Source organism: Delphinapterus leucas, chromosome 15 (genome assembly GCF_059928025.1).
Source record: "Delphinapterus leucas isolate spDelLeu-1000000601 "Yukka" chromosome 15, BTC_Dleu_Yukka2, whole genome shotgun sequence".
NCBI classification, from domain to species: domain Eukaryota; kingdom Metazoa; phylum Chordata; class Mammalia; order Artiodactyla; family Monodontidae; genus Delphinapterus; species Delphinapterus leucas.
This window is the reverse complement of record NC_143143.1, coordinates 58,236,030-58,247,500: the sequence shown is the minus strand read 5'-3', so window position 1 is coordinate 58,247,500 and position 11,471 is coordinate 58,236,030. Positions and strand designations below refer to the sequence as shown.

At 40.0% G+C, this 11,471-nt stretch overlaps 1 protein-coding gene and 1 pseudogene across 7 annotated transcripts in view; one reads left to right on the top strand and one right to left on the bottom strand.

Moving 5' to 3' along the window:
* The window catches only part of RNF24 (ring finger protein 24), a 134,183-nt gene that overhangs the window by 48,649 nt on the left and 74,063 nt on the right, over positions 1–11,471 (bottom strand). The window lies entirely within an intron of this gene.
* Positions 5,040–10,444, top strand: LOC149747465 (histone RNA hairpin-binding protein pseudogene; annotated as a pseudogene).

The following is an 11,471-nucleotide window of genomic DNA, read 5'->3' as shown; positions in this document are numbered from 1 at the left end:
CCTGCACCAATTTACATTCTGGCCATCAGTGTAGGAGGGTTCTCTTTTCTCCACAACCTCTCCAGCTTTTGTTATTTGTAGACTTTTGATTTTTTTTAAAAAATATTTATTTATTTTTGGCTGCATCAGATCTTAGTTGCAGCACATGGGCTCTTTTGTTGTGGCACGTGGGCTCTTCATTGCGGCACACAAGCTTCTCTCTAGTTGGGCTGCACGGGCTCTAGAGCGCGTGGGCTCTGTAGTTTTGGCATGTGGGCTCAGTTGCCCTGTGGCATGTGGGATCTTAGCTCCCCAACCAGGGATCAAACCCAAGTCCCTTGCATTGGAAGGTGGATTCTTAACCACTGGACCACCAGGGAAGTCCCCGTAGACTTTTTAATGATGGCTATTCTGACTGCTGAGAGGAGATACCTCACTGTACTTTTGATTTGTATTTCTCTAATAATTAGTGATGCTGAACATCTTTTCACGTACTTGTGGCCATCTGTACGTCTTCTTTGGAGAAATGTCTGTTTAGGTCTTCTGCCCATTTTTTGATTGGGTTGTTCGTGTTTCTGATATTGAGTTGCATGAACTGTGTATATTTTGGAACTTAAGCCCTTGTCGGTTGTATAGTTTGTAAGTATTTTCTCCCATTCCATTAGGTTGTCTTTTCATTTTGTTTATGGTTTCCTTTGCTGTGCAAAAGCTTATAAGTTTGATTAGATGCCATTTGATTATTTTTGCTTTTATTTCTATTGCCTTGGGAGTCTGACCTAAGAAAACATGCAAGGCCTTTCTTCAAGGTTCACCTATAATAAAAATAGGCTGCTGTGGCTTGCGCTATGTTAGATCCAGGAACTTAACAACCGTTTCAAAATTATATGTATATAGAGGGATGCACTCTGGGTTTCTAAAAGCAAACTTGGGAAACATACAGTTAGAACTGGGCACATTAATGGGAATTCCCTGGTGGTTTAGTGGTTAGGACTCAGCTCTTTCACTGCCGTGGGCCCAGGTTCAATCCCTAGTCGGGGAACTAAGATCCCACAAGCCACACAGTGAGGCCAAAAAAAAAAGAACTGCGCACATTAACAAATTTGGGAACTTTCTAATGTCCAGCTTATTTTAAAAAGTTTTACCCTTAGTTCTATTAAAAAAGAAAAAAAGATTTATCAAATCAAAACCTCTGCTTATGAGAGACCTTCAAGATGGCGCAGGAGTAAGACGTGGAGATCACCTTCCTTTCCACAAATACATCAGAAATACATCTACATGTGGAACAACTCCTACAGAACACCTACTGAATGCTGGCAGAAGACCTGACTTCCCCAAAGGCAAGAAACGCCCCACATACCTGGGTAGGGCAAAGGAAAAAAGAAAAAACAGAGAAAAGAATAGGGACAGGACCTGCACCCCTGGGAGGGAGCTGTGAAGGAGGAAAAGTTTCCACACACTAGGAAGCTCCTTCACTGGTGGAGACAGGGGATGGCAGGGGAAGGCTTCGGAGCCACGGAGGAGAGCACAGCAATAGCGGTGCAGAGGGCAAAGTGGAGAGATTTCCACACAGAGGATTGGTGCTGACCAGCACTCACCAGCCTGAGAGGCTTGTATGCTCACCTACCGGGATGGGTGGGGGCTGGGAGCTGAGGCTCGGGCTTCAGAGGTCGGATCCCAGGGAGAGGACTGGAGTTAGCTGCGTGAACACAGCCTGAAGGGGGCTAGTGCACCACAGCTAGCTGGGAGGGAGTCCAGGAAAAAGTCTGGGACTGCCTAAGAGGCAAGAGACCATTCCTTCGGGGTGCAGAAGGAGAGGGGATTCAGAGCACCACCTAAACGAGCTCCAGAGACGGGTGCAAGCTGCGGCTATCAGAGCGGACACCAGAGACGGGCATGAAACGCTAAGGCTGCTGCTGCAGCCACCAAGAAGCCTGTGTGCAAGCACAGGTCACTATCCACACCTCCCCTCCTGGGAGCCTGTGCAGCCCGCCACTGCCAGGGTTCCATGATCCAGGGACAACTTCCCCAGGAGAACACACAGCACGGCTCAGGCTGTTGCAACGTCATGCCAGGCTCTGCCACCGCAGGCTCACCCCGCATTCCATACCCCTCCCACCCTCTGGCCTGAGTGAGCCAGAGCCCCCTAATCAGCTGCTACTTTAACCCCGTCCTGTAACAGGTGACCTACACGCAGAGGCAGGGCCAGATCCAAAGCCGAACCCCAGGGGCTGTGTGAACAAAGAAGAGAAAGGGAAATCTCTCCCAGCAGCCTCAGGAGTAGTGGATTAAATCTCCACAATCAACTTGATGTACCCTGCATCTCTGGAATACTTGAATAGACAACGAATCTTCCCAAAATTGAGGCAGTGGATTTTGGGAGCAATTGTAGACTTGGGGTTTGCCTTCTGTATCTAATCTGTTCCTGGATTTATGTTTATCTTAGTTTAGTATTTAGACTTTATTATCATTGGTAGATTTGTTTATTGATTTGGTTGCTCTCTTCCATTTTTTTAATATATACATATATATATATATATATATATAATGTTTTCCTTTTTCTCTTTTTGTGAGTGTGTATGTGTATGCTTCTTTGTGTGATTCTGTCTGTATAGCTTTGCTTTTACCATTTGTCCTAGGGTTCTGTCTGTCTGTTTTTTTTTTGTAGAGTTTTTAGCACTTGTTATCATTGGTAGATTTGTTTTTCGGTTGGGTTGCTCTTTTCTTTCTTTTTTTTTCTTTTTTATTACTTTTTAATTTTTTAAAATTATTTTTTAATTTTAATAATGTTATTTTATTTTATTACTTTCCTTTCTTTCTTTCTTTCTTTCTTTCTCTTTCTTTCTTTCCTTCATTCTCTCTCTCCCTCCCTCCCTCCTTCCTCCCCCCCCCTCTTTCTTTCTTTCTTTTTCTCCATTATTTCTGAGCTGTGTAGCTGACAGGGTCTTGGTGCTCCAGCCAGGTGTCATGCTTGTGATTCTGAGTTGGGAGAACCAGGTTCAGGACATTGGTCTAACAGAGACCTCCCAGCTCCATGTAATATCAAATGGCAAAAGCTCCCCCAGAGATCTCCATCTCAACGCTAAGACCCAGCTCCACTCAACGACCAGCAAGCTACAGTGATGGATACCTTATGCCAAACAACTAGCAAGACAGGAACACAACCCCACCTATTAGCAGAGAGCCTGCCTAAAATCATAATAAAGTCACAGACACCCCAAAACACACCACCAGACGCGGTCCTGCCCACCAGAAAGACAAGATCCAGCCTCATCCACCAGAACACAGGCACCAGTCTCCTCCATCAGAAAGCCTACACAACCCACTGAAACAACCTTAGCCACTGGGGGCAGACACCAAAAACAGCGGGAACTAAGAACATGCATGCTGCAAAAAGGAGACCCCAAACACAGTAAGGTAAGCAAAATGAGAAGACAGAGAAACACACAGCAGTGGAAGGAGCAAGGTAAAAACCCACCAGACCAAACAAATGAAAAGGAAGTAGGCAGTCTACCTGAAAAAAAATTCAGAGTAATGATAGTAAAGATGATACAAAATCTTGGAAATAGAATGGAGAAAATACAAGAAATGATTAATAAGGACCTAGAGGAAATAAAGAGCAAACAAACAATGATGAACAACCTAATAAATGAAATTAAAAATTTTGTAGAAGGAATCAATAGCAGAATACCTGAGGCAGAAGAACGGATAACTGACCTGGAAGATAAAATAGTGGAAATAACTACTGCAGAGCAGAATAAAGAAAAAGGAATGAAAAGAATTGAGGATAGTCTCAGAGACCTCTGGGACAACATTAAAGGCACCAACATTCTAATTATAGGAGTCCCAGAAGAAGAAGAGAAAAAGAAAGGGACTGAGAAAATATTTGAAGAGATTATAGTTGAAAACTTGCCTAATATGGGAAAGGAAATAGTCAATCAAGTCCAGGAAGTGCAGAGGGTCCCATATAGGATAAATCCAGGGAGAAACACGCAACGACACATATTAATCGAACTATCAAAAATTAAATACAAAGAAAAAGTACTAAAAGCAGCAAAAGAAAAGCAACAAATAACATACAAGGGAATCCCCAAAAGGTTAACAGCTGATCTTGCAGCACAAACTGCAAGCCAGAAGGGAGTGGCAGGACATATTTAAAGTGATGAAAGGGAAAAACCTACAACCAAGATTACTCTACCCAGCAAGGATTTCATTCAGATTCGACAGAGAAATTAAAACCTCTATAGACAAGCAAAAGCTAAGAGAATTCAGCACCACCAAGCCAGCTTTAAAACAAATGCTAAAGGAACTTCTTTACGCAGGAAACTCAAGAAAAGGAAAAGACCTACAATAACAAACCCAAAACAATTAAAATGGTAATAGGAACATACACATCGATAACTACCTTAAATGTAAATGGATTAAATGCTCTAACCAAAAGACACAGACTGGCTGAATGGATACAAAAACAAGACCCATATATATGCTGTCTACAAGAGACCCACTTCAGACCTAGGGACACATACACACTGAAAGTGAGGGGATGGAAAAAGTTATTCCATTCAAATGGAAATCAAAAGAAAGGTGGAGTAGCAATTCTCATATCAGACAAAATAGACTTTAAAATAAAGACTATTACAAGAGACAAAGAAGGACACTACATAATCATCAAGGGGTCAGTCCAAGAAGAAGATATAACAATTGTAAATATTTATGCACCCAACACAGGAGCACTTCAATACACAAGGCAAATACTAACAGCCATAAAAGGGGAAATCGACAGTAACACAATCATAGTAGGGGACTTTAACACCCCACTTTCACCAATGGGCAGATCATCCAAAATGAAAATAAATAAGGAAACACAAGCTTTAAATGATACATTAAACAAGATGCACTTAATTGATATTTATAGGACATTCCATCCAAAAACAACAGAATACACATTTTTCTCAAGTGCTCATGGAACATTCTCCAGGATAGATCATATCTTGGGTCACAAATCAAGCCTTGGTAAATTTAATAAAATTGAAATCGTATCAAGTATCTTTTCTGACCACAACGCTATGAGACTAGATATCAATTACAGGAAAAAATCTGTAAAAAATACAAACACATGGAGGCTAAACAACACTACTAAATAACCAAGAGGTCACTGAAGAAATCAAAGAGGAAATCAAAAAATACCTAGAAACAAATGACAATGAAAATACGACGACTCAAAACCTATGGGATGCAGCAAAAGCAGTTCTAAGAGCGAAGTCTATAGCAATACAATCCTACCTCAAGAAACATCTCAAATAAACAACCTAATCTTAAACCCAAAGCAATTAGAGAACGAAGAAGAAAAAACTCCTAAAGTTAGCAGAAGGAAATAAATCATAAAGATCAGATCAAAAATAAATTAAAAAGAAATGAAGGAAACAACAGCAAAGATCAATAAAACTAAAAGCTGGTTCTTTGAGAAGATAAACAAAATTGGTAAACCATTAGCCACACTCACCAAGAAAAAAAAGGAGAAGACTCAAACTAATACAATTAGAAATGAAAAAGGAGAAGTAACAACTGACACTGCAGAAATACAAATGATAAGGAGAGATTACTGCAAGCAAATATATGCCAATAAAATGGACAACCTGGAAGAAATGGACAAATTCTTAGAAAAGCACAACCTTCTGAGACTAAACCAGGAAGAAATAGAAAATATAAACAGACCAATCACAAGCACTGAAATTGAAACTGTGATTAAAAATCTTCCAACAAACAAAAGCCCAGGACCAGATGGCTTCACAGATGAATTCTAACAAACAGTTAGAAAAGAGCTAACACCTATCCTTCTCAAACTCTTCCAAAATATAGCAGAGGGAGGAACACTCCCAAACGCATTCTACAAGGCCACCATCACCCAGATACCAAAACTAGACAAAGATGTTACACAGAAAGAAAACTACAGGCCAATATAACTGATGAACATAGATGCAAAAATCCTCAACAAAATACTAGGAAACAGAATCCAACAGCACATTAAAAGGATCATACACCATGATCAAGTGGGATTTATCCCAGGATGCAAGGATTCTTTAATATATGCAAATCAATCAATGTGATAAACCATATTAACAAATTGAATAAAAACCATATGATCATCTCAATAGATGCAGAAAAAGCTTTTGACAAAATTCAACACCCATTTATGATAAAAACCCTCCAGAAAGTAGGCATAGAGGGAACTTACCTGAACATAATAAAGGCCATATGACAAACCCACAGCCAACATCATTCTCAATGGTGAAAAACGGAAACCATTTCCTCTAAGATCAGGAAAAAGACAAGGTTGTCCACTCTCACCACTATTATTCAACATAGTTTTGGAAGTTTTAGCCATGGCAATCAGAGAAGAAAAAGAAACAAAAGGAATACAAATTGGAAAAGAAGAAGTAAAACTGTCACTGTTTGCAGATGACATGATAGTAGACATAGAGAATCCTAAAGATGCTACCAGAAAACTACAAGAGCTAATCAATGAATATAGTAAAGTAGCAGGATACAAAATTATGCACAGAAATCTCTTGCATTCCTATACACTAATGATGAAAAATCTGAAAGAGAAATTAAGGAAACAATCCCATTTACCACTGCAACAAAAAGAATAAAATACCTAGGAATAAACCTACCTAAGGAGAAAAAAGACCTGTATGCAGAAAACTATAAGACACTGATGAAAGAAATTAAAGATGATACAGATTGAGAGATATACCATGTTCTTGTACTAGAAGAATCAACATTGTGAAAATGACTATACTACCCAAAGCAATCTACAGATTCAAGGCAATCCCTATCCAACTAACCACCAATGGCATTTTTCACAGAACTAGAACAAAAAATTTCAATTTGTATGAAAACACAAAAGACCCTGAATAGCCAAAGCAATCTTGAGAAAGAAAAATGGAGCTGGAGGAATCAGGCTCCCAGACTTCAGACTGTACTACAAAGCTACAGTAATCAAGACAGTATGGTGCTGGCACAAAAACAGAGATATAAATCAATGGAACAGGATAGAAAGCCCAGAGATAAACCCATGCACATATGGTCAGCTTATTTTTGATAAAGGAGGCAAGAATATACAATGGAGAAAAGACAGCTTCTTCAATAATTGGTGCTGTGAAAATTGGACAGCTATATGTAAAAGAATGAAATTAGAACACTCCCTAACACCATACACAAAAATAAACTCAAAATGGATTAAAGACCTAAATGTAAGGCCAGACACTATCAAACTCTTCGAGGAGAACACAGGCAGAACACTCTATGACATAAATCACAGCAAGATCCTTTCTGGCCCACCTCCTAGAGAAATGAAAATAAAAACAAAAATAAACAAATGGGACCTAATTAAACTTAAAAGCTTTTGCATAGCAAAGGAAAACGTAAACAAGATGAAAAGACAACCCTCAGAATGGGAGAAAATATTTGCAAATGAAGCAACTGGCAAAGAATTAATCTCCAAAATTTCCAAGCAGCTCATGTAGCTCAATATTAAAAAAACAAACAACCCAATCCAAAAATGGGCAGAAGACCTACATAGACATTTCTCCAAAGAAGATATACAGATTGCCAACAAATACATGAAAGGATGCTCAGCATCACTAATCATTAGAGAAATGCAAATCAAAACTACAATGAGGTATCACCACACACCAGTGAGAATGGCCATCATCAAAAAATCTACAAACAATAAATGCTGGAGAGGGTGTGGAGAAAAGGGAACCCTCTTGCACTGTTGGCGGGAATGTAAATTGATACAGCCACTATGGAGAACAGTATGGAGGTTCCTTAGAAAACTAAAAATAGAACTACCATATGACCCGCAATCCCACTACTGGCATATACCCTGAAAACCATAATTGAAAAGGAGTCAGGTACCATGATGTTCACTGCAACTCTATTTACAATAGCCAGGACATGGAAGCAACCTAAGTGTCCACTGACAGATGAATGGATAAAGAAAATGTGGCACATATATACAATGGAATATTACTCAGCCATAAAAAAACGAAATTATTTATAGTGAAGTGGATGGACCTAGAGTCTGTCATACAGAGTGAAGTAAGTCAGAAAGAGAGAAACAAATACCGTATGCTAACACATATATATGCAATCTAAAATAAAAAAAGGTTCTGAGGAACCTAGGGGCAGGATAGGAATAAAGACGCAGATGTAGAGAGTGGACTTGAGGACACGGGGAGGGGGATGGGCAAGCTGGGGGAAGTGAGAGAGTGGCATGGACATATATACACTACCAAATGTAAAACAGATAGGTAGTGGGAAGCAATCGCATAGCACAGGGAGATCAACTCGGTGTTTGTGACCACCTAGAGGGGTGGGATAGGGAGGGTGGGAGGGAGACGCAAGAAGGAGGAGATATGGGCATGTATGTATATGTATAGCTGATTTACTTTGTTATAAAGCAGAAACTAACACAGCATTGTGAAGCAATTATACTCCAACAAAGATAAAAGAAAACAACCAGTAAAAAAAAAAAAATAAGAGTCCATCAGCGTCGCGCGGAGAGGAGGTCTCCGCTGCTGCCACCGCCACCGCCGGACCCCAGGCCTCCACGACCCCGCCCGCCGCGTCGCCATGGCCTGACGGCTGCTAAGTCCCCCGGGTGCGGAAGCTGCTGCGACGGCGACGACAGCCAGCCGCCCGCCGCGAGATGGAGCCTGGGACGCAAGCACACGACCAAGGAGAGGCACTGGAAGTCCGAGGACGCCTAGGGCCCTGCGAGGCCGCCGGGCGACCGCAGACCCGATAGCTTTACCACTCCCAAAGGCCCTAAGCCCCATTCTAGATGTTCAGACTGGGCAAGTGCAGTTGAAGAAGATGAAATGAGGACTAGAGTTAACAACGAAATTGCAAGATATAAAAGGAAACTCCTCATAAATGACTTTGGAAGGGAGGGAAAATCATCATTAGGAAGTTTGGATTCAAAGGAGTCTATGTCAGCATTGCCAGCTGACTTGGAGACCGATGAAAGTGTCCTGATGAGAAGACAGAAGCAGATCGACTATGGGAAGAACACCATCGCCTACGATTGCTATATTAAAGTCCCAAGGCACCTTCAACAGTCTGGCATTCATCCCAAAACCCCCAACAAATTCAAGAAGTATAGTCCACGATCGTGGGACCAGCAGATCAAACTCTGGAAGGTGGCTCTGCATTTTTGGAATCCTCCAGCGGAAGAAGGATGTGATTTGCAAGAAATACGTCCTGTTGACCTCGGGGAGATGGAGATGGAATCCGTGGAGAGCAGCTCTGAGTTCCAGACGAGCTCTCAGGATAACTTCGACATGTATTGTGGCACACCCACGAAAGTCAGAAACGTGGACTGCCAGGCAGAGGACGAGTTTGACTTTAAAGCCTGTTTAACTGAACCCTTGAAAGACTTCTCAGCCACGAGCTAACTGTCGCCACCTGGAGGCCACTGGGAGCAGCGCTGCCTCCCCAGGTGGGAAGTGGCCCGCCAAGCATGCATCCTGCGTTTGTAACTGGAGGTTTCTGTTAATAGTGTACAGTCTCATGGTGAATTGTTGTTCTTGCCTTATTTTCTTAAGAAACGTTAATTTTATGTAGAGGGAGTGTATTCTGCATATTTTAAACTGTAAATGGAACTAAATCCGAGGAAAATTGAACTCGAAGCAATCTTGCAACAATCTTAATTGCTTAATCTCCCGCATCCTTGAAGTCAACCTGACAAGTGTGTCAGTGTCCTCATAATCAGATACCTTTAATATCTTTATGGAAAGGGTTAGGGTTTGGGCTGTTTGTTAATATGTCAAGATTGGCTTTTTTCTTCATACAGAGAACTGAATAGTGAGATATTAAATTGAGCTGGTAAATTAATGGGGTTTATGTAAGTTATACAGTCTTAATTTGGTATTTGTAAATAGCACTAAGTAGGCCTTCTACCTATACTGTTTCCAAGAGTTTAGAAAGCAGAAAGATTTAGAAAGAGCATTTTTTTTACAGTCAATTTACCATGTAAAATTGTTGTGAATGATTATGTGTACAGATTTTCTGTTCAAATATTCAATTATAAATTTCTTATTAAGACTGTTGTGTTTCTATTGCTTTTGTATGGAATGACATTGCAAAAATAAAAAGGACCTTCTTTAACTACGTTGCCAAAAAAAAAATTAAAAAAAAGAAAAAAGAAAAATCCTTTAATGCAGGTTAGCCAATCCAAAAAAAAACACACCCCTCATTATCAAAGGTTGTAATTAAAATTTTAATTATGATTTTATTGTGTTTTTCATCTCAACTATATAACAGAAACTCCGAGATGACAGAATCTGTGATGTTTTGATCATTATGGCATTCCCAGCATCTAGGATGTGCTGAGAATACATTTACTAAATGAAAGATTAAGTAACAATATAAACTTACTTACCAAGTATATACACGATCAAATGAAAACTTCTCTCAAAAAACACATTTCAAACAAATGTCATATATTAACGCATAAATGTGGAATCTAGAAAAATGGTATGGATGAACCGGTTTGCAGGGCAGAAATGAGACACAGATGTAGAGAAGAAACGTATGGACACCAAGGGGGGAAAGCGGGGGTGGTGGTGGTGGTGTGATGAATTGGGAGATTGGGATTGACATATGTACACTAATATGTATAAAATAGATAACTAATAAGAACCTGCTGTATAAAAAATAAATAAAATTCAACCCCCCTCCCAAAACCACATTTCGGTGCATTATATTGTCCCAAATGCCATGTTCTTGAGGCTCTGCAGAAGCCTTCTTGCAATAATCTAGAAGTTTCAGTTTCCGGTATCTTCCCGTTCCCTTTTTTGTTCCTATTAGCTTTTTTGAGATATAATTTATGCACCTAAAATTCATTTTCAGTGTACCTTATTTTAAGTGTAATTCAATGATTTTTAGTAAATTTTGAGTTGTGCAATCATCCCCATAATCCACTTCCAGATCATTTTTATCATCCCCAAAAGGAAACTGTACTCATTAGCTGTCATTCCCTATTCCAACCCCTAGCCCGAGGCAACTACTAATCCACTTCGTCTCTAAAGATTTGCCTTTTCTGGACATTTTATGTACGTGGAATCACAATATATGGTATTTTGTGTCTGGTTTCTTTCATTTAGCATAATGTCTTCAGTGTTCATCCACATTATAGCCTATATTAGTACTTTGTTTCCTTTTATTGACAAATAGTATTCCATTTTATGGATAAACTGTATTTTCTTTATTCACTTACCAGTTGACTGGACCCTTGGATTGTTTCCATTTTTTGGCTATTATAAATAATACAGTTATAATAATGCTCAGCTGCTATGAACATTCATGTGAAACTTTTTGTGTGGACATATTTTTTCACTTCTCTTGGGTATATAACTAGGAGTGAAGTTGCTGGGTCATATGGCAACTTAATGTTTAACCTTTTGAGGAACTGCCAGACTGTTTTC